The sequence below is a fragment of the Saimiri boliviensis genome, chromosome 4 (assembly GCF_048565385.1).
Source record: "Saimiri boliviensis isolate mSaiBol1 chromosome 4, mSaiBol1.pri, whole genome shotgun sequence".
Taxonomy (NCBI): domain Eukaryota; kingdom Metazoa; phylum Chordata; class Mammalia; order Primates; family Cebidae; genus Saimiri; species Saimiri boliviensis.
Window position 1 is genome coordinate 49806876 of NC_133452.1, and position 25212 is coordinate 49832087.

Below are 25212 nucleotides of genomic sequence, written 5' to 3' on the forward strand. Positions count from 1 at the left end.
ACTGCCTGATCCTCGACAAATTTGACAAAAACAAGCAATGGGGAAAGGATTCCATATTTAATAAATGGTGCTGGGGAAACTGGCTAGCCATATGCAGAAAGTTAAAACTGGATCCCTTCCTTACACCTTATACATCAATTAACTCTAGATGGATTAAAGATTTAAACATGAGGCCTAACACCATAAAAACTCTGAAAGAAAATGTAGGCAATAGCATTCAGGACATAGTCATGGGCAAGGACTTCATGACTAAAACACTAAAAGTAATGGCAACAAAAGCCAAAATAGACAAATGGGATCTAATTAAACTTAAGAGTTTCTGCATAGCAAAAGAAACTATCATGAGAGTAAACCAGCAGCCAACAGAATGGGAAACATTTTTTGCAATCTACCCATCTGACAAAGGCTAATATGCAGAATCTACGGAGAACTTAAACACATTTACAAGAAAAAAATAAACAACCCCATCAAAAAGTGGGCAAAGGATAAGAACAGACACTTCTCAAAAGAAGAAATTTATGCAGACAACAAACATATGAAAAAATGCTCATCATCACTGGTCATTAGAGAAGTGCAAATCAAAACCACAATGAGATACTATCTCACTCCAGTTAGAATGGTGATCATTAAAAAATCTGGAGACAACAGATGCTGGAGACGATGTGGAGAAATAGGAACACTTCTACACTGTTGGTGGGAGTGTAAATTAATTCAACTATTGTGGAAGACAGTGTGGTGATTCCTCAAGGATCTAGGAATAGAAATACCATTTGACCCAGCAATGCCATTACTGGGTATATACCCAAAGGATTATAAATCATTCTATTATAAAGACACATGCACACATATGTTTATTGCACCACTATTCACAATAGCAAAGACTTGGAATCAACCCAAATGACCATCGATGATAGAATGGACAAGGAAAATGTGGCATGTATACACCATGGAATACTATGCAGCCATAAAAAAGAATGAGTTTATGTCCTTTGCAGGGACATGGATGAAACTGGAAACCATCATTCTCAGCAAAATGACATAAGAACGGAAAACCAAACACTGCATGTTCTCACTCATAAGTGGGTGTTGAACAATAAGAACACACAGACACAGGGAGGGGAACATTATACACTGGGCCCTGGATGCTAGGAGGTTAGGGGAAGAATAGCAGGCAGTGGGGATACTGGGGAAGGCTGGCATTAGAAGAAATACCTAACATAGATGACGAGGCGATGGATGCAGCAAACCACCACCAAGGCACATGTATACCTATGTAACAAACCTACACAATCTGCACATGTACCCCAGAACTTAAAGTACAATAAATACAAATAAAGAAGTACCATTAAAATGCTAAAAATAAAAAATTAAATAAAAAATAAATGATGGAAATTTTACACACCAGTCCAAATACCAAATTCAATTATACACAGAGGGCAACTGTAAATCACACACTTAGGAGGCCATTTATTCTTCCAAAACAAAAAAAAAGTTAATAGCTGATTTTAAAAAAAGAATACCTCTAATGAAAAGGAGTGAGAAACCCTTAGAAGACAGGCAGAGAGTCATATTCACTCCCCAGATATTTGGCAAAATCTGCCAATTGTATACCATGTCTTTCTCCACAAGTCTCCTGTCTCATCTTATGCCAGGTGTGTGCCTTTATCTTATTTCAAGTGGATAATTTTCTACACTACTGGCTGGCCATTTCATATGTAACTTGTATAATTATCTGCATCAGCTACGAAGAAATTTTGTTTGTACCAGTAAGAATCTCTACCATTCCTCTCATTCTTTCCTTATCAAACCAGCATTCCTATTCTGCTGGAATTGCCTCATCCTTTGCATAGTTACATTTAATGGGATCTTTTCAAAATATCTCTAATTCCACTCTCTTCTGAAATATCTCCTTAAAAACTTGACATCTTGCCCAAAGATGCTTTTAAATATTGTGCATGGTGAGGAGCCATTGTTCTTAGCCTCCATCTGTGCACTCTGGAATGAGGCTGTCTGTGCCTGAATAAGGCCTATTATTTCTAATTTACACAATAGGAGAGCAAAAACTTCACATCTGCCTCACAAACTCAAGAAGGTAGACTTCCTGTTTATTCTGCCATCGCTGGCAATTCCAACCAGCCTCTATTCTGTAGACTTTTCCAAGCTAAAATTCTGTACCTTTCCAAAGGAAAGGTGTCTGTGTCTCCAAAAGCTCCAGGGACACACACAAAGCCTCTCCAATATCTCCCTTAGCAATTCAACTATGATCCCTGCAAGTCAGTGCAGATCAACAAGCTGCTAGCCAAGGGTGAGACACCAATGTCCCCTTCTGGAAGGCACTCCCCACCTTTTGTGGTGGCTTTCTAAAGTTTATCTCACTTAGCTTAAGTGTGGAATGAAGGACATCTACAATGGAAAATAACCAAACTTCTTTGTGCTATGTCAACAACAAGTGTTCCCTGCAGAAATGAATCCTCTATGTTCAAACTACAAGTAATAGAGGTGGTAAGGATTTTAGTACTAATTTTATTGTCTTTTTATAAGTTCTAAAACTGTCTATCATTCTCAGCAGCCATTTGTGATACCTGGACAACAAGTCTTATATTTCCAGTAGTATACTTTCAGTGTGTTATATTTTACAGTTGCTTCTTATTTTGCATGATCACCCTGTGGATCATAGAGTGGTTACAGTTGCCTAGAAACTATTCATTCCATTTTAGTTAATTTATTGGTCTATATCTAAATCTAAGAATAATTCAGTATCTTTCGATATTGAATCCATAAGAAGTCTAAAAATGGTTCAGTATTGTTTAGATCCTGCCCCTGTAAGATTAGACAATAATTCCTTCAGGATAGGGAAGCTACCTTTTTCATCTCAGCCCCATTAGCGCCCAGCTTAGTACCTGACATGATTTCTGTACTGAAAAAGTGACATAGTGAACTAAATAACAACTTGGTGACATATCTTCCAATTTTGCCTCCCATACTTCTTAGAATACTATATTTAGACCAAATTATTTTATTCTTTGTTTTAATTTTATATTTCATTCAAAAATAATTTGAATTTTTTTCTAGTTAAACAACTATATTTACAGCAATGTTTAGTCAACTATAAAGTGACTTTTCAAACTGTGCAATAAATTATTTTTTAACTAATTCACTATACCCATTGAAATTTTAATTTTAATTTATCCATTGAAAAGTTAATTAAATTAAAATTTTATTCATAAAAATTAATCAAATGAATTTATCCATTGAAAATTTAATTTATCCATTAAATTAAATTAAATTTTAATTTTTAAAGGAATTTTAAAATTTCTTTTAATATTTTTTATGAGTGAGAGCATGAGGTGTTCAATTTTCTGTTCTTGTGTCAGTTTGCTGAGAATGATGGTTTCCAGGTTTGAAATTTTAATGTTTCTTAACTGGTTGGAGTTTCTTTCATAGCTAAAAATTTAAGAGGATGTATTAGGGTGCTTTCATACTGCTGATAAAGACATACCCAAAACTGGGAACAAAAGATACTTAATTGGACTTAACAGTTCCACATGGCTGGGAGACCTCAGACTCATGATGGGAGACAAAAGGCTCCTCTTTCATGGTAGTGGCAAGAGAGGAATGAGGAAGAAGCAACAGCAGAAACACCTGATAAGCGCATTAGATTTCATGAGATTTATTCACTATCATGAGAATAGCACAAGAAAGATCAGCCCCCATGATTCAATTACCTCCCACTGGATGCCTCCCACAATACAGAATTTTCAGAGATACAATTCAAGTTGAGATTTGGGTGGAGACACAGCCACACCCTATCAGCCAAACCACACAGCCAAACCATAGTTTCTTTCACATTAAATATCTGAAAATATCTATTATGTGCATTCAGAAAAAAAAATTTTAGGTGAGTATAAAATTGGCAAAAATATATTATGGAGAGACTAACATATACAAATCAGGCATATATATATAAACATGTTTATATTTAAAGAATTATAATAGTATTATTGATAAGTAATTTAATAGATACATGTTTCACCAAATCAGAAATATCATTATTTATAAATTTACATTTACTATATATTCTACTAGGAGAAGTAAACATGCTCAATTAAACTATCATTGGTAAGGCAAATCTTGATTGAAGAGATTAAAATGTGAAAACAAAATATGTCTTAGAATCAAAATATGGTATATGTATATACTTCAACCTATATATTCAAAATGGAGAGCAAAGTATACATTGTACTCTATTGTCTGCATTTTCTTCCTGGGTATGGACGATACATTTACTATTCTGAGTATAATAAGTTAATAGATTATTAAGAAGAGGAAAAACTAATAAGTGGGAAACAGAAAATAGTAGAATTAACATTAAACACAGGAAATGCTTCTTTGTAAAGACTTGTATAATAAGCAAAATGCTGGTAAGACTAGGCAAAAGAGAGAAGAGATAGGCATACATATTGTATATGAAAACAGTATAACATCTAAAATATGAGCTAATATGTGCAAAATTGAATTAAATATATTTTAAAAATTAATTCAAACATGAATAGACCCCAAAAATGAAATAAATTGAGAAGACTGTCAAATAAACATTCTGTCCACCACTTTGCCATCACTTTCCAACCCCAGAGGTCCTAGATTTAAAAAAAAAAAAAAAAAAAAAAGGAGTTTCAAAAGCTTCTTTTTCAGATTTTCTCCAAACAAATCAGCATTTAAATTCAACTAATATTCAATTCAATTAAATTGTTAAAGAGATTAGAGATATAAATTATAATCCAGCCTCCTTGCTTCAATGAGGAATTGCTCTTCGTCCAATTCACAAGGATATAATGAACCACAGTGAGTTGGTCTGAAAGTGACCAATGAGAATCTTTCCTCAAGGGTTTTGCAGAGGAATTAAAAAAAACAAACTCAGTTTTTTTTTTTAAGAATAGAGAAATGGGTCTAAAGAGCTGATGGTAGCCATGTTTTCAAGTAGACTATGCTTAAATACTAAAACATTATACTGATATTTATATATTTTATGTATTATATTTATATCTGTGCCTATATCTGTATCTATCTATCCTAATATGAATAGTAAATATAAGGAATCAAAATTCTAAATAAAACATTCACTAATCAAATCTAGCCATATATTTTTAAATTAATATTATTTGTATTTATACCAGGAATATATAGATTACATATGGGAATTTATTAATCAAATGAATATCATGAATTATTAAATAAGAAAATCACAAATAATTTTAATACACTGAAAAAAAAGACATTAAACAAATTTAACACTCACTCCTAAAGGAAAATTTCTTAAAAACATGAATAGAAAGACTGGATATATTAAAATCAATCACAACCCTTCTAGACAACTTCGTATTTAAACATTGCATGAATGACCATTAATACCAGGTAATGACATTAATGTCAAAAATAATAATTGCACACATGATTATTCCAAATCAGATAGCCAATGCAATTAAAGAAGAATACAATACTAATGATAAAAAATACAAAAATATTTGGCAGAAAATTTTAAATATTTACATACCTAGAAAAAAGATGAAGAAATCAACTAAGAAGCTCTAAAAATATAAAATAAAATAATTGAAATGGACATATGAGCCAAAAAAAAATGTTTTCAAAATTAGAAAACAATGCAAAAATATTTAATGTACAATAGTAACATGAAACAAAAATTAGAAATTAATTTCACAGAAAATTAGATTACTCATTTGAAGAAAATTGTTTTACTCAAAAGCATAAAAGCAAAATGAAAATGTAGAAAACATACAGATTATGAGAGAGAAAGGCACATCTTTATAATAACAAATTATTCCCAAAATTAAGCTAATGTATTCAATTTCAGTCAGAATATTAATATTTTTTCAGTAAATTGATGAAAATTATCTTAAAGTTCTCTAGGTGCCAAAGAAAATTATGAAAAGGAAGACTAATGAGGAAAAACTTATCCTTCCAGGTTCTAAAGCATAGTCTAAATTTATCATAATCACGAAAGTATGGTACCTTCAAAACAGAGAACAATGCAAATATATTTTAAAAATTGGTCTAAGATAAAAATGGCCTCTTAAATTGACACAGGAAAATAATAATTTAATAAATGGAGTTGAGATGACTGTTGAGCAATAGAGAAAATAATCAGATAGTTTCTGCTCTACTCTTAGCCCAAAATAAAGTTTAAATGAATCACAAATTAAATTTAAAAGTAAAACCATATAAGTGCTATAGGCATGCAGATATAAATATTTATATAGTGTAACACATTATACAACTTTATATTACATACCATTATATTATAGATGCAAAAATGTAAACATGACATAAAAAGTAGCAATTATAAAAGAAAAATGTTTGGGTTCTCATAAGTTAGAATATGTATTGGACATGTATTAAAGACCACAATGCTAATGCATGTGCAGACAAAGATGACGTGTATCTATCACATGCTCTTGTTTTGAAAAAATCAGTACACACGTTTGAATAATAAAACAATATTTTATAGTTACAAATCCTAATGTTTAAAAACAAATATTGTCTAATTCTGAATCTCCTCCAGCAAACCTTATATAAAGCAATTTAATTTAGCACTGAGATACCTAGACAGTTGGTCTGATAACCAAGATGGCTACTAAGTGACTCATGAGCTGGATGCATCTATGGCTATGCTGCAGACAAAGGAAGATTCATGTCCCAGATGAGAACTGCTAAATTTCATCACACTACTCAGAACGGCCTGCAATTTAAAACTGAAAAACTGTTTATTTCTGAAATGTTCCACTTAAAGTTTTCAGACAACAGTTGACCACAGGTAATTGAAACTGCGGAAAACAAAAGTGAGGAAAGCAAAACTGAGAATAAGAGAGGATTACTGTACACACATTTATAAAATTGTTAATATAAAAATAGATGTATATACAGTTATAGATATATAAATAGTCATAAAAAGTAGCCTGGAGTTGATAATTATGTAAGTATTAATAGAGGTTAAGTGTTTCACACTTGCCCAACATTTATTACATTCATAGATAAATTCTAAAAACATTTTAAAACATGATTTTCTAAAGGTACAGCTGTCCAGGTAATCTTCTAATTCACATGGATAACAACGTATGTTTCAAAAGGGTTGAGAAGATCGTTCAATGATGTAGGTTTATCTTATTCATATGTGGCTTAAGCCTGGCTTTGAAAAACTTTGAAAGTAAAAACAGACTATATCTGAATTTGTGCAATTATGTGTTTCATTTACCAAAGCAAAAAGAATTCATATAGCTAAATCTTGCTCACTTCTCCAAATATTAAAGCCACTTGGGCCCAAAATAGCACAAAGACATGAAGAGACGTGAAGAGAAAATTCACACTCTCTTTGTGCCTGACAGCTGAGCTGGGACATCAGTTTTCTCCTACTCTCTGAGACTGCCACCAGCTCTTTTGGTTCTCAGGACTTTGAACTCAGACTGGAATTTACATCTCTGGCTCTCACAGGTCTCCAGCTTGCTGTCTGCAAATCCCAGGAACTTTTCAACTTACATAATTGTGGGCCTCCAACCCCCAAGCCACAGACCTGTGCTAGTCTTGTGTCTTGTTCCAAATTGAGTCACATAGCAGGAGGTGAGCAGCAGCCATTAAGGAGATCAACATGGTGGATGGGAGGCAGGACTAGATTGCAGCTCTGACTCAGACAGAGCAGCATGTGGAGGTATGCATCATGAATTTTAGCTCCAGAACAACTGCAAGAACAAACCAGGAATCCCAAGACTACCCGCAGACCCTCTGAATGAAGCGGAGTGATCCTGAGGGACCTGAGAGACATCCCAAATACTGTGAGTGCCCCTACTATGGAAGTGGGAAAGGGAGATCCTCTGCTCCTGAACACACACCCCCCACTGGGGAAACTGAAGTTCTAGTTTGCAGGAGCAGTTTCTGACCTTACCTGGATCTGAGTCAGTTTAGACAGCCAACCAAAATACAGGAGTAGAGGAAGCAGCAGGAAAAGTCCTGGTAACTCGCTGGGTCCCCAAGCAAGCCGTTCATGCCTTGACACCACAGGGATCCCTCAGGAGGGTGTCCAGGATGTCGGGAAAGTGCCACAGGGAGAAAAAAGTCTCCAGCTGAACTTTGTAACAATTCAAAACAGGCGAGAAGCTTTCTGACCGAACTTGCCGGAAGGCATGAATCCAGTGAGCAGACTCCACAGGCCGGGGAAGAACAAAAGTCCTTTTCTTTGTAGGTTACCTGGTGCTTTTGTCTCATAGCTCTTAAGATGCTTTCCTTTGTCTTAACTTTAGATAACCTGATGACAATATGCATAGGCATTGATCTCTTTGTGATAAATTTCTCAGATGTTCTTTGTGCTTCTTGTAAGATGTCTAAGTTTCTAGCAAGGCTGGGGAACTATTCCTCAATTATTCCCTCAAATATATTTTACAGACTTTAGAGTCTGTAAAATATGCAAAAGTCTTTTACAAAAGTCTTTCCACCTGGGAGGTGGCTACCCTGGGGCAAGTTCTCAAGCCCTGATTGCCCACTGCCTGGAAACAGACTCTGCTGTTGGAGGTCGCATGGTTGGAGTGAGACCAGACCTTCAGGGATTGCATGGGAGCTGGGTGAGTCCTGTGACTGCTGGCTTTCCCCAACTTCCCTGACAACCTGCATGACTCAGAAGAGGCAGCCATAATCCTTCTAGGAACACAACTCCAGTGACCTGAAAATCTCACCCTCATCCTTCATAGCAGCTGCAGCAAGACCCGCCCAAGAAAAGTCTGTCCCCCTCCCCACCTGATGGTCTTTCCCTACCCACCCTGGAAGCTGAACACAAAGGGCATATACTCAGGAGTTCTAGGGCCCTGCCCACTGCCAGTTCCTCTCCATACTACCACACCTGATGCTCTCTGGGAAAGCGCCACCTCCTGGCAGGTGGCCAACCAGAACAAAAATAGAACACTAAACCACCAAAGCTAAGAACGCTGACAGGGTCCATTTCACCCCATTTTCACCTCCACTGTATCAGCTGCTGGTATCCACAGCTGAGAGACCAATAGACGGTTCACTTCACAGGACTCTGTGCAGGCAACCCGTAGTACCAACCTGTATGTAACCTGGTAGACTTGCTGGCTAGTAGACCCAGTAGAGAGATAACAATCACTGCAGCCTCAGGAAGCCACATCCATAGGAAAAGGGGGAGAGCATTTCCTCAAGGAAACACATCCATCGTGGGACAAAAAAAATGTGAACAATAGCCTTCAGCCCTAAACCTTCCCTCTGACAGAGCCTACCCAAATGAGAAAAACAAACAGAAAACCAACTCTCATAATATGACAAAACAAGGCTCTTTAACACCCCCCAAAAATCACACTAGCTCACGAGCAATGGATCCAAATTAAGAAGAAACCCCTGGTTTACCTCATAAAGAATTCAGGAGGTCAGTAATTAAGATAATCAGGGAGGGACCAGAGAAAGACAAAGCTGAATGAAAGGAAATCCAAAAAACAATATAAGAAGTAAAGAGAGAAATATTCAAGGAAATAATAGCATAAAGAAAAAATAATCAAAACTTCAGGAAACACTGGACAGACTTATAGTAATGCAAAATGCTCTGGAAAGTCTCAGCAATAGAATTGAACAAGTAGAAGAAAAACATTCAGAGCTTGAAGAATAGGTCTTCTAATTAACCCAATCTAACAAAGACAAATAAAAAAAAAAATAAGAAAATATGAGCAAAGCCTCCAAGAAGTTTGGGATTATGTTAAACAACCAAACCTAAGAATAATCAGTGATCCTGAGGACAAAGATAAATCTAAAGTCTGTAAAATATATTTGAGGGAATAATTGAGGAATAGTTCCCCAGCCTTGCTAGAAACGTAGACATCTTACAAGAAGCACAAAGAACATCTGAGAAATTTACCACAAAGAGATCAATGCCTATGCATATTGTCATCAGGTTATCTAAAGTTAAGACAAAGGAAAGCATCTTAAGAGCTGTGAGACAAAAGCACCAGGTAACCTACAAAGGAAAGCCTATCAGAATAACAGCAGATTTCTCAGCAGAACCCCTATAAGCTAGAAGTGATTGGGGCTCTGTCATAAGCCTTTTCAAAATAATTATCAGCCAAGAATTTTGTATCCAGTGAAACTAAGCATTATATTTGAAGGAAAGATACGGTCTTTTTCAGACAAATGCTAAGAGAATTTGCCAATACCAAGCCACTAAGACAAGAACTATTAAAAGGAGCTCTAAATCTTGAAACAAATCCTGAAAACACATCAAAACAGAACATCTTTAAAGCATAATTCACACAAGACCTATAAAACAAAAGTACAAGTTAATAAGCAAAAACAAACAAATGAACAAAAACCAAGGCACACAGGCAACAGATAGCACAATGAATGGAATGGAATCTCATATCTCAATACTAACATTGAATGTAAATGGCCCAAATCCTCCACTTAAAAGATACAGAATGGTAGAATGGATAATAACTCACCAACCAACTACCTGCTGCCTTCAGGAGACTCACCTCACACATAAAAACTCACATAAAAGTAAAGTAAAGGGATGGAAAAGGTATTTCATTCAAATGGACACCAAAAGTGAGCAGGGTTAACTATTCTTATATCAGACAAAAGAAACTTTAAAGCAACAGCAGGTGAAAGAGACTAAGAGGGACATTATATAATGGTAAAAGACCTTGTCCAACAGGAAAATATCACAATCCTAAATATTTGGAGCTCCCAAATTTATAAAACAATTACTAATAGACCTAAAAATGATATAGGCAGCAATACAATAATAGTGGTGGACTTCAATACTCTACTGACAGCACTAGACAGGTCATCAAGACAGAAAGTAAACAAAGAAACTATGGATTTAAACTATACCTTGGAACAAATGGACTTAATGGATATATACAATATTGTACCCAACAGCCGCAGAATACACACTTTATTCAACAGTGTATGGAACTTTCTTCAAAATAGACCATATTATTGGTCACAAAATGAGCCTCAATAAATTTAAGAAAATTGAAATTACATCAAGCACTCTCTTAAACTACAGTAGAATAAAACTGGAAATCAACACCAAAAGGAAATTTCAAAATCATGCAAATGCATGGAAATTAAATAACCTGCTGAATAATCATTAGGGCAAAAACAAAATCAAGATGAAAATTTAAAAATTCTTCAAACTGAACGATAATAATGATACAATCTATCAAAACCTCTGGGATACAGCAAAGTTGGGGCTAAGAGGGAAGCTCATAGCCCTAAGTACCTAAATCAAAAAGACTGAAAGAACACAAACTGACACTCTAAGTCACATCTCAAGGAACTAGAGAAACAAGAGCAAACCAAACCGAAACCCAGCAGAAGAAAGGAAACAACCAAGATTAGAGAATAACTAAATAAAACTGAATCAAAAAAAAAATACAAAAGATAAATGAAACAAAAAGCTGGTTCTTCGAAAAGATAAATAAAACTGATAGAGCATTATCAAGATTAACCAAGAAAAGAAAGACAGAAAATCTAAATAACCTCATTAAGAAATGAAACAGGAGATTTACCACTGTCATCACTGAAATACAAAAGATCATTCAAGGCTACTATGAATGCCTTTACGGACACAAACTAGAAAACCTAGAAGAGATGGAGAAATTCCTGGAAAAATACAACCCGCCTAGCTTAAATTGGTAAGAATTGGATAACCTGAACAGGGTAATTATGAGCAGTAAAATTGAAATGGTAATTTAAAAACTACAAACAAAAAAAGTCCAAGACCAGACAGATTCACAGCAGAATTCTACAAGACGTTCAAAGAAGAATTGGTACCAATCTTTTTGACACTATTCCACAAGATATAGAAAGAGGGAACACTCTCTAATTTATTCCATGAACCAAGCATCACCCTAATACCAAAAGTAGGAAAGGACATTATCAGAAAGAAAACTACCGACCAATATTTCTGATGGACATAGACATTAAAATCCTTAACAAAATACTAGCTAACTGAATCCAACAACATATCAAAAGATAACTCACCATGAACAAGCGGGTTTCATAACAGAGATGCAGAGATGGTTTAACATTTGCTAGTCAATAAATGTAATACACCACACAAACCAGAACTAAAAACAAAATCACATGATCATCTCAATAGATGCAGAAAAAGCATTTGACAAAATCCAGCATTGCTTTATGATAAAACTCTCAGCAAAATTGGCATACAAGGGACATATCTCCATGTAATAAAAGCCATCTATGACAATCCCATAGCCAAAATATACTGAATTTGAAAAAGTTGAAAGCATTCCCTCTGAGAACTGGAATGAGACAAGGATACTGACTCTCACCACTCCTCTTTAACACAGTACTGGAAGTCTTAGTCAGAGCAATCAGAAAAGAGAAAGAAATAAAGGGCATCCAAATCCATAAAGAGAAAATCAAATTGTCACTGTTTGCTGATGATATGATCATTTACCTAGAAAACCCTAAAGATTCTTCCATAGGCCGGGTCCAGTGGCCAGTACTTTGGGATGCCGAGGTAGGCAGATAACCTGAGGTCAGCAGTTCAAGACCAGCCTGACCAACATGGAGAAATCTCACCTCTACTAAAAATACAAAAAATTAGTGGGGCCTGGTGGCGCATGCCTGTAATCTCAGCTATTTGGGAGGTGGAGCCAGGAGAAACACTTGAACCTGGGAGGCAGAGGTTGCAGTGAGGCAATATCACACCATTGCACTCCAGCCTGAGCAACAAGAGTGAATCCATCAAAAAAAAAAAAAAAAAAAAAAAAAAAGACTCTTCCAGAAAGTGCCTAGAACTGATAAAAAGAATTAATCTAGGTTTCCAGATACAAGAGTAATGTACACAAATCAGGTAGCTCTTCTATACACCAACAGCAATCAGGCAGAGAAATCAAGAACTCAATCCCTTTTATAATAGCTGCAAAAATAAAATAAAATAAAATAAAATACTTAAGAATATACCTAACCAAAGAGGCAAAAGACTTCTACGAGGAAAAGTATAAAACAGTCTTGAGAGAAATCATAGATGACAAAAACAAATGGAAACATATCCCATGCTCATGGATGGGTAGAATCAATTTGAAAATGACCATCCTGCCAAAAGCAATCTACAAATTCAGTGCAATCCCCATCAGAATTCCACCATCATTCTTCACAGAATTTGAAAAAAAAAATTCTAAAATTCATATGAAACCAAAAAGAGCCCACATAGCCAAAGAAAGATCAAGCCAAAACAAACAAACAAACAACACACACACACACAAACATACACACAAACAAAACAAAACAAATCTACAAATTTGAAGGCATCACACTACCTGATTTCAAACTATACTATAGGCCATAGTCACCAAAACAGCTTGGTACTAGTATAAAAATAGGCACATAGACCAATGGAGCAGAATAGACAACCCAGAAATAAACCCAAATACTTAAAGCCAACCGATCTCTGACAAAGCAAACAAAAACATAAAGTGTGGAAAGGACACCCTTCTCAACAATGGTGCTGCAATAATTGGCTAGCCACATGTAGGAAAATGAAACTGGATTTGCATCTCTCACCTTACACAAAATCAAATCAAGATTGACTAAGGACATAAATCTAAGACCTGAAACTATAAAAATTCTAGAAGATAGCACTGGAAAAACCCTTCTAGACACTGGCTTAGGCAAGGATTTCATGACCAAGAACCCAAAGGCAAATGAAATAAAGCAAAGATAAATAGCTGGGACTTAATTAAACTAAAGAGCTTTTGCATGGCAAAAGGAAGAGTTCACAGAGTAAACAGATAACCCACAGAGTGGGAGAAAATCTTCATGATCTATACATCTGACCAAGGACTAATATCCAGAATCTACAAAAAACTCAAACAAATCAGTAAGAAAAAAACGATCCTATCAAAAAGTGGGGTAAGGACATGAATAGACAATTCTCAAAAGAAGATATAGAAATGGCCAACAAACATGAAAATTGCTCATCATCACTAATGATCAGGGAAATGCAAATCAAAACTATATTGTGATATCACCTTACTCCTGCAAGAATTAGCATAATCAAAAAATAAAAAACAGTAGATGTTGGTGTGGATGTGGTGATCAGGGAACACTTCTACACTGCTGGTGGGAATGTAAACTAGAATAGCCACTATGGATAACAATGTGGAGATTCCTTAAAAAACTAATAGTAGAACTACCATTTGATGCAGCAATCCCACTACTGGGTATCTACCCAGAGGAAAAGAAGTCATTATATGAAAAAGATAATTGCACACACGTTTATAGCAGCACAACTGCAAAATCATGAAACTAATCCAAATGCCCATCAATCAACGAGTGGATAAAGAAACTGTGGTATATATAGACAATGGAATGCTACTCAGACATAAAAAGGAATGAATTAACAGCATTTACAGTGACTTGGATGAGACTGGAAACTATTATTCTAAGTGAAGCAACTCAGGAATGGAAAAACCAAACATGGTATGTTCTCATTGATACGTGGGAGCTAAGCTATGAGGACTCAAAGGCATAAGAATGATACAACGGGCTTTGGGGACTTTGCAGAAAGGTTGAAAAGGGGATAAAGGATAAAAGACTACAGATAGGGTGCAGTGTATGCTGCTCCAGTGATGGGTGCTCCAAAATCTCACAAATCACCGCTAAAGAACTTATACAACCAAACACCGCCTGTACCCCAATATCCTATGGAAAAATAAAAAGAACTTAATTACCAAAAAAATAAAAAATAAAGTTAAGCAGGGTTACCAGATATTATCTAATTCCTACAATGTGTTTGCAGTCAAAACTCACTCTTAAATCATTTTGATATAAGGAAGTATAAAATATGCATACATTACTCACATAAAACTAACATTTATTTTATAGTAAGTGCTTATCAATTCAGAAAAGTACTAGGAACATTTTTCCTTTAAAATTGATTGTGTTTGATCAGAGCAATCCACTGATTAAAAATCTTAAGTTCCCCAAGGTTAAGGAAAAAAATTACAATTGACTCACCATACCCACCAGAAATCTAAAGCCACAAATATTATAGGTGACTTTATTAAATGAGTGGTAATAATGAGATAAGCTAATCATAACTCAGATTTTGAGATCCCAGAGTGCTGATTTAGCACATATAGTTTCCCTGTTATTTTCAAGAATCATCATGTTTTTCAACTGAGTAATTTGATTTCTTGCAGGAAATATACCAGGATTGCATCTCAGAATAATCAATGATGTTAAGAATTGGCACAATCCTCTACAATTTCAAACCTTTAAACTTTAGCTTTTCAAGGGACATTGCTTTTAAGAAAAAAGGGAAAGCAAGAAATAACCCGGTACCCTGATTTTGAGATTCTTGAAATTCACAAGAGCTGCAGAAAATTCTAGTCAAAGCCAGTTGATATGAAGAATAGAGTTTAGAAGCAAGGAAATTACTCAAGACCAAGTGCCCCTACATAGCCAGACCTTAAGTTGCTTGAGAAGCATAAGGCTACCCTCCTGTACCACAATTCATCTGCCCTGACCCCATTACCAGGGTGTAAGTAGAGAAAATCTCAGGTATGCTCCTGTTAAATTCCACTAGTCACAATGAGAGACTGAGGTGGGGGGATCTCTTGAGACCAGGAGTTTGAGGCTGCAGTGAGCTGTGATCACCATGATAGTACCAGTGCACTACAGCCTGGGTGACAGTGACACTGTTGGAAAAAAAGAAAAGTCTTCTAGTCAAAGAATGTGGCAAATTGTGTGTGTGTGTGTGTGTGTGTGTGTGTGTGTGTGTGTGTGTGTGTGTGAATCATAATTCCTATGTCCCTATAGCATTTCAACAAAACATCTTAAAATATGATCAAATATTAACGTTCAAAAACTAAATACATACCCTTTATGTATGTTAAGAATAATTCAAGAAAATATATGTTAACAAAGTAATTAGAAGTTTGGGAAGAGCACACTCTAAGCTGGGTCTCCAGAAACAAGCCCCAAACACTGTACAACTGCACCACCAGGAGGACTGCAGATTTTGCCAAAATCGGAAGGTAAGAAACAAGAGGCCACCACTGGCATTGTCAAGTCAAGAACATTTTGCTACAGCTGTGGCCTGGAGATGAGAAAGCTGCCACTGCTGCTGCTGCCACCTTTACTAACTAGAGCTGAATGCTGAAACACTATTGGAGGAAAACTCCATGTCTTGTAACCTATTTTCTAAGGAAAAAGAAACAAAAGCTGCAGGAATGTGGCTTCCAAATTAGTCCCACTTTCTAGAGCTTGAATAAATACTTCTAAATGATAGGATCCAATTTGCTTCTGAACGTTAGCATTGAAGAATCCTAGGAAATACGGATTTTTTTTTTTTTAAGCTTCCCTTCCTCTGTAGAAGAAGGTCAGGACAAAGAAGGTAGAAATGGATGCTGAGGACAAACAAATTTATTGCATCCATCACAGGCAGCAGTTGGTATTTCCATTTCATAGATAGAGACACTGAGGTTCAGAAAAATCTAAGTGACTTGTGCAAGACACAATGTCAAACACATTGAATTACCAGGAGTAGAACCTAGGAGTTTTGACGCCAAGTCCAGCACATTTCTCAATTTGTCATTCTGTATTAACTGATTATAAAAGATTATAAAACTGGAAAAGAAATAATTGACCACATCTCCTAAGGGGAACTAACATTTCCTAACATTTATTTGTTCATCTATTAGGCTATTATTATTACATTTCAAAGAAAAGGTCAACTTAGGAAGGATCTCTAGACAATAGCAATCCTTCTCGATGGCTGTTAAGCAGTTAGGGAGCAGAAATGAAGCAAGTGTGCAAACTGTGAGCTTTTGACTTCCTTCAAAAATTCAAAATGTGCTCAGAGACTACAGACAGAGCGAGGCAGCTGAAAAGGCAAATTTAATGTGCTTCATTTTTATTTCCACTCCATCCTCCAGAAAACAATTAATATTATTTGCAAAGATTTATAAAATGTCAAAGAATAAAAGCAAAACTTATTTATGTTATCTGAATTAAACTCAGAATGGCTATTTCAGCTGAATGTAATATATAAAGTAATTTAAATAAATACTAATGAAATTATCGCTTAAAGAGATACTGTTGGCCTTAAATATATAACTATACAGCTACCTAATATAATTTGGTTTGCTTATCGGCTTTCTAATATATAACATTTTTAGTAATTGGTTCTCTTTATTAAAAATGAATTGTTATCCATGTCTTCACATGTGGATCTTAATTTAATCAAATGTGAAGTTTTAGGTTAATTTTGAGTATATTCAAACTCATCCCCAATTCAGTAAGAGACATGCAGAAAATGGTTTTGCTGTCAATTTTTAAATCTCCAAAGCAGCGTTCAGTGCTCATTTTTGTGACTATCTCTTTAAGGGGAAGCATTTTGGATAAGGCCTCCTGAGAGCATTTATAATAAATCTTTCCTGATTTTCTTTTAAGCAGGAAAGAAAAATCCATTTAAGACAATGCTTTAAGGCAAAATGTTACCTGACTTCAGATTCAAACTTTTCATTTATTAGGGAAGAAGTTAAAGTCTCCGGGGGGTGCTCAGTCTATTCTGAGAAGCAGAAATGGAGAAGCTACTTTAAGTAAATGATGTCTTAACTCCAGCAACAGAGACAAGTCTCTGCCCTGCCAACTTCCCTCTCTGAGAAGTACCACCACTATACTCACAGGGAAAACATATCAATTCCTTAATTGAGAAATAAGAAGACAATGAAGAAGAAGAATTTCAGCAGCTTCTATTTATTGAGTCCCCATAAATGCCAGCCATGTTAGTGCTTTATATGTATATTACCCCTGTTAATCCTCAAAACATAACTAAAAGCATTAACCATCCCTTGTTACAGAAAAGAAAGTCAAAGCTCACAGAAACTAAAAATGTGCCTAATGTCACACAGCTAGTAAGTGAAGAAAGCAAGATCAACTAACTTCAAAGTTTGCAACTTTGATCAACTAGCTTCAAAGTTCCCATACCCTCCCCCTGGGCATAGCGATCCGATCCGGTAAAGGCCATTTTCTATTTAAAAGAGCTTCTCAAATAGAGATAGTCTGAAGCAAGCAATGTAGATTGACACAATGACCAAAACCCTACACTGTGTAAAACTGCAACACCACAGAGAAAGCTTTGCAATCTTATCTGGATGTCTATAGCAATCAATGTAAAGGTAATTCAAGTTCAGCAAACTTGCCTCTAGCGAAATACAGCTAAATTTGTTCTACTTATGGAAAACAGAAAGAGAGTAAAATTTCCTGTTTCCTCATTTTACAGATCTATCCTGGATTTGAATTTTCACATTCACAGAGTTAACGGATGCCTCATAGAAAGGAATGCACACCTGTGACTAAACAAGTTATAGCTGACAATCAACAGCCCCTCTACACATCTATGCATCTATGTATTACAAGTTTTTCTTCTGTGCATGGATGATTTTCTGTGTATTACCAAAAAGACTGTATTACTGATACCCGAATATTTTTCTAGTCATTTTCCCATGTTTTATTTTCCCTGTAGTCTCTATCATACCATTTAATATGTGTGTTAAACACATTATACCAGCCAGGCACAGTAGCTCACACCTATAATCCCAGCACCTTGGGAGACCAAGGTGGGCAGATCACGAGGTCAGGAGATGGAGACCATCCTGGCCAACATGGTGAAACCTAGTCTCTACTAAAATGCAAAAAGTTAGCCAGGTGTGGTGGAGCACACCTGTAATCCCAACTACTCGGGAGGCTGAGGCAGAGGAATCACGTGAACCCAGGAGGCAGAGGTCACAGTGAGCCAAGATCACACCACTGCACGCCAGCCTGGTGACAAAGCAAGACTCCGTCTCAAAAAAAAAATTACACCTCATAATTGGGGTTAATCTATTTCACTCTGTTTTGGAGGCAGGTTTTCTGTTTTTGTTTTTGTTTTTATCTGTTAGGCTTTTTTCTTTCATTTTATTGCACACTTTTCCTTTCTGCTAATCAACCAAATGTCTGCAACTTATTTTAACTCAGACATTCAAAATTAGATGTGATATCTGAAGTATTGTAACTGAATTGTGTGGGAAGAAATACTCAGGGCTGTGATTATTCTTCATACAGGTCTTCAAAAAACATTTAGCTTTTCTGCTGCCACATCACATTATAAATTAATGTTGCTTCCAAGGAATGCTCACCTTAATTTTCTTTTACTTCACCCTCTAACAGTATCTCTTGGCTTGAACTCAGATGCACTAGCAACGATCTCTCTGGAGGCTTTCACATGCTACAACCATATATAATCACCTTCACCGTCAGAATGCTTAAGGACACCCAAGCAGTTTCTAGCCATATATCCTGATTTGCCTGGGGACCATGAGGCCCACAGGAAAGAATTTCTGGCATACTGAGGTAGGATATGGCCTGGAAAAGGATTTGTTATAGCTATACAATGAGTCTGAAAGAATACATTCTCTACAAGGAGCAGTACTAAAAGGAAATAGTATTCCTGAATGCAATAGGACTCTCTCCTTGAATTCACCACTCCTACATAGACAGCCCCTACCACCACTACAGCATGCAAATTATTCTCCATTTGCTACCCTCCATTCTCCACTGACCCAGATCCATTCTCTCGGTGCTCTCTGTATTCCTGGAAGGCTGAACCCTGCAGAGTGCATGACATGTGCTAATGAGAAGCCTAACAGGGAATCAGAAGGAGGGAAGAGAGAAGTCAGGCCAGTTAATGGCTTGCTCATGTCTGGTTTAATGCTGGGATTCTTACATTGGATGCGACTCTCTCTGACTTCAGCTCCTGCCAAGCAGCCCCTCCTCTGAGGATCTGGCTCACAGGGCTTTGCGGTGTTACCATCTCTAAACCTGAAGGGCAGGGGCTGGGGAGGAATAGTTCCCAGAGAACTATTCCTTCAGGTTTAGAGATTGTAACACCTCAGTGTTGCTAGTCGGAGGTCCCTCAACATCTCTGATTTGTTTTCTAACCCTAAGTCACATTTTCTCTAACTAGTACTTTCATTAAATTCTCCTCAGAATTCCATTAGTTTGCCTTCTGTGTCTTGCTGGGCCCCTGACAATGCACTAATTGGTACCAGGGGTAGCCTTTAGAAACAGGCTCTCAGGTTACAATTCCAATGTGGATTCCACACATATTATTTTATAATATACAGACAATTTCCTTGCTGGGGTTTGGGGGGACAGATAATCAGTGGAGAGCAATGCTTAGGAAGATTATGTGTATGTCATTTGATCATTATAGTAATAAAGATTACAGGCTGATTCTCACTCTGTTAAAGAGCTTACAAAAATAAGAATATAAGTTTAGTGCCTTGAATACTCAACTCAAAGCATGAGGGAGAACAAATCAGCTTTAAATGTATCTCTTGTCTTGCATATCTGCAGAACAAACATAACCGATGATTAGGACCAAGACGTGATGGTATGAGCAAAGTTGCAATGTTGGTAAACATATCAATTCAGTGGGCTTTGAAAGTCCAAGCAAAAATTAAGGTTACCAGCCCATCTCAAGTCTCAGGGTCCTACTACATTGTAAACAGGGACCCAGTTGTAACCTAAGAAACTTATAATGAGTCACTAGTTGGAAAAAGGGGACCCTGGAGACTTGAGATGGGTTCCTTAGCTTAAATTCTTAAAGCCTCCTGAATCCTTCTTGGAAGTTGAAGCAATCCCTCCAACCTTTCTGAAAAAAGCTACTTTCAGTGACTTCATCAGCAGCACTTGCCTTTCCAGGAGATTCCCATTCTCCTCCAGGTTAACCACAATCATCACTCATTGTGTACATGGCGAGAAGGAGAAGTGCAAGGTATTCTCAAAGATGAGATATATTCTAAACCAGAGATGTGTTAGGACATTGACAACTTTGATCATCAGAAAATGAGAGTGGAAAAGCATGTTTAGAAATTTATTCTGAAGGGGTCAAATCAAGGAGATAAAAGTAAGAGCTTAGTTCAGGAAGAATTTATCAATATGAGAAAACTCACCTGAGATTCTGAATATAATTTGTCAGCTGAAGAACCTGGGATGGGCTTTAACAGTTTGATGAAACCTGGGCTTAGTGGTGACCTACAGTAATGAGGGTGAGTTGCTAGGACTTCTCAGTACAAAGAGGAAAAAACCAAAGGCATAGGGAGATGAAAATTTTGAAGTGAATCTGTTCTATGTAACCTATTCCAACACACCCTCACTATACCTACAAAAAGGGTACTTTATTTTATTTTAACTTTTTCACCCCTGGAGCTGGGATTCATCTCATTTTCTTTTATTTATACAAAAAATTATTTTTTAAAAATAATTTAAGAACCCCCTCCAAGCACCAGCATCAGTTTCTGGGTTCCACCACCACCTACCACCCATTTCACTACCTCAGCCCACACCCCTTCATGAACACAGCTCGGGGGTCCCAGGAGGGTTTGGGAAGGTGGCATGGTCAAGGCACTCTTTTGGAAACAGACAAGATGGGTCCCTGTTGCAACGTGGTCAAAGGAGGCAATAGTGAAACAGGTTCCCTCCAACACAGAGTTATGACAAGGGCCATAAAAAACAAAACGAGAATACTTCCTTCTCCAAAGCAATAAGAATACTTTGGTATTAAGCAAACACATCTCTTAAGAGTTCTGTCAAGACTCCTCTCTGTAGGCCAGAGATGCTGCTGAAAATTTGGGCTCCCTAATCTTAATGAGAATTATGGGGTCTTGGAGTGTTAGAGGCCAGGTGGCAGTGCTCAGTTTTGGGGATGAGACTGGAAAAATTACCCCTAACAAACCACAAGGACAGAATAGTAATGGTGATGTTTTGACCCACATGGATTTTTTATTGTGGCTACTATTTTTAGGAGGACCTTAGAAATGAAATTGATTGTCAGCCTTCTAAAATATTACTTGGTATATGTTATCAGACCAATTCTTCTTTTGGTAAGCAATAACTCAAATTGAAGTGCTATAGTAGGAATTCATGACCTCATACTTCGTTCATAAACCCAGAGCCTTCTGAGATGGCTGCTAGCTTCTATTGAGGAATCATCTTGAAATGAAGACACACGAATACATTGTAATTCTTCCTCCAATCCTTCCCCCAGAGAACCCATGGCCATTTAACAAGGTCAGAGTGAGTTAGGAAAGAAAAGTAAATGATACTACCTAGGAGCTATTACTTATTGCTCCAATTTAGCACTAATTAGTATGGCACAAAGTCATAAAATAAATGGAGTATTGGCCCACATCTGTCTGAGAATGGTTGGTGGGCTATATGCCTTCCTAGTCATTATTTTCCATGTTCACAGCCATCTACCTGAAATAATCATACTTAACAACTAGAAACATCCTCACATTGGTTTCCTGACTGATGCCATAAATGTCATTATGTTGAGAAGAGCCAAGTGGAGCTCCAGGAATTATCCATGTCAAGTAATAAACAGAAAGCAATATTATATCCCTGGGAGGAAAATGCAGAAACTAGTGCTACCATCAAGGACTGAAAGAAACAGGGGTGTTGATTTCTATCCCATCCTCACTTAACTCTTTAGTTTGGCTGATACAAAAGCCAAGTGGATATTTAGAATGACCCTGAAATATCGGTACCGCCAACACAGCTGTTGATTGCTGAAATGTAGTTATTGATCCAGAAAATGGTTTCACTTTGTTTTGTTTTGTTCCCTATCTGTATTAGGGACAAATAAGAAGCAATTCATCTTTATCTAAATAGTAGGAACAAAAGTACATCTTCAGTGACTTACCTCATGACTATATCAACAGTCCAGAGAAATCCTGACCACATTGAAATCTCAGAAAACATCTGATCCATAACAGTGAAGACATTATATTAATTGGACCTGATAAGCAGGAAGTTGCAAACACGTAGGTGCCTTTGTAAAACACTTGTGCTTTAGTGAGTAGAAAATAAAACCCACAGAGCTTTGGAATTCTGCCCAACTCCCATGAAGATTTGGGATTCTGCCAAATTCAAAGATTCTGGGAATCCTTTGTTGTAGACCATGTGGGTTATCACCTCTGAAATGAAGAATAATTAAGTGCACTTTTAACTTCCTACCATAAAGAAAGAGGCACCACATTTGACATGTCTTTTGATTTTAGAGGAGGCATATGCTACATTTGGGAACACTGCTGTTATCCATTTCCTAAATAATACACAAGGATACCAGTTTGGAATGTTGCCCAGAGCAAGAGAGGGATAGCAATAGGTCCAATTTATGGTAAAAGATGTCCCATCACTTAGACATCAAAAGCTGGCATATCTAAATGGTATTTGAATTCTGTCATAAATAGAGGCACACTTTGGAGCCCCCAGTAGCCCTCTATAGGAAAAACATAATGTAGACCCCAATATTTTGGAGTAAATTCAGACTCTATTCTGCAAACAACTATTTTTCACTTTAAAGCTGATCCTAATTTGTTACTGGATTCTGGTACAACCAAATAATAGCACCTGAGCACAGCAACCATAAGACTATATGACCTGAGCTGCTCATCATGAATTGGACATCATCTGATCAAAAGAAAATGTAAAAGTAGATGTGTGGAGGAGCATCAGGCTACTAAATAGGAATGGAATATACCTAACAGGGACAAAGGTTGTCCAGAAAATGCAAATAACTCCTTTAAACAGAATCATACTTCAAAGTATCTACTCCTACTGCTACGTAGGCAATTCCTTAAACCATGGCTATGAAGTTATCTATGACTATTAGCAAGGAGGAAAAATTACCTGTTTGACAGATGTTGACTCCATCCAGAAATGAACAGCTGCTACACTCTAGACCAGGCATCCCCAGACTTTTTACACAGGGGGCCAGTTCACTGTCCCTCAGACCATTGGAGGGCCGCCACATACTGTGCTCCTCTCACTGACCACCAATGAAAGAGGTGCCCCTTCCTGAAGTGCAGTGGGGGGCCGGATAAATGGCCTCATGGGGCCGCATGTGGCCCGTGGGCCGTAGTTTGGGGACGCCTGCTCTAGACCCACTTGTAGCAGTTTGAAATTTTGTCTGAAATGGAAATATTCCCAGTGGACAGAATTTCAGGTAGTACATTTGTTTTTCCACTTTCTGTGGAGGAATAGATGGTCTACTGTATGGATTCACAATGACTCCAGGAAAAAGCTAATGGGATGTACATTTCATTGTGACTTGGAAAAGCAAGAATTGGTGGCAAGGTGCTCTGAGGACAGGATATGTGGACTGATTTCTCGAAATGGTTATGGAATTGTATTAGTCTGTTTCACACTGCTGAAAAGAAATACCCAAGACTGAGTAATTCATAATGAAAAGTTCAATTGATGCACAGTTCTGCCTGGCTGGTGAAGCCTCAGGAGACTTACAATAATGGCCAAAGGGGAAGCAGGCACATCTTACATGGTGGCCAGAGGGAGAGACCATGTGAAGGAAGAACTGTCAAATCCTTATAAAACCATCAGATCTTGTGAGAACTAACGCACTATTACAAGAACAGCAGAGGGGAAATTGCACCCATGACCCAATCACCTCCCACCAGCTTCCTCCCTCAACATGTGGGGATTATGGGGATTACAATTGGAGATGAGATTTGGGTAGAGACACAGAGCCAAACCATACAAGGAATATTAGAATATTCATATCATATATAAAAGCTTACCAGAGAGTATCCACTGCAGAAGAGTCTCTTAATATTGATAGAGACTAGCTGATCCTTATTGTAGATGTCTGTCATTCAGCCTCCTTACCCAGCCAATGCAGTGCTCATTTTAAGTGGCTGTGGTAGCAAACCTGCAGGTTATACATTAGTATCTTAGTCCATTGAGGCTGCTATAACAAAACCTCATAAAGCAAGTAGTTCATAAAGAACAGAAATTTACTTCTCACAGTTCTGGAGGCTGGTAGTCCAAGACTAATTGGCCAACAGATTCAGTGTCTGGTGAAAGCCTCTTTCCTGATTAATAGGTGGTGCCTTTTTGTGTGTCCTCACATGGTGAAAGGGGAAAACAAGCTCCCTCAAGCCTCATTTATAAGAGAACTAATCTCATTTGTGAGAGTTCCAACCTCCTGACCTCATTATCTCCCAAAGGCCTACCTTTAATGTTTTCATATTGGGAATTAGGTTTCAAGATGTGTATTTGGAAGCAACACAAACATTTAAATAGTAGCAACATAGATTTTCTCTC

General features: G+C 36.9%; 1 long non-coding RNA gene across 1 annotated transcript in view; it reads right to left on the reverse strand.

The window, feature by feature from the left end:
* Nucleotides 1–16011: 16011 nt before the first annotated feature.
* Nucleotides 16012–25212, reverse strand: part of LOC120363230 (uncharacterized) — a 186821-nt gene continuing 177620 nt past the window's right edge. Inside the window, exon 3 of the long non-coding RNA XR_012517195.1 lies at nucleotides 16012–24817. This is a non-coding gene — a long non-coding RNA (uncharacterized LOC120363230). The remainder of the gene's footprint in view (nucleotides 24818–25212) is intronic.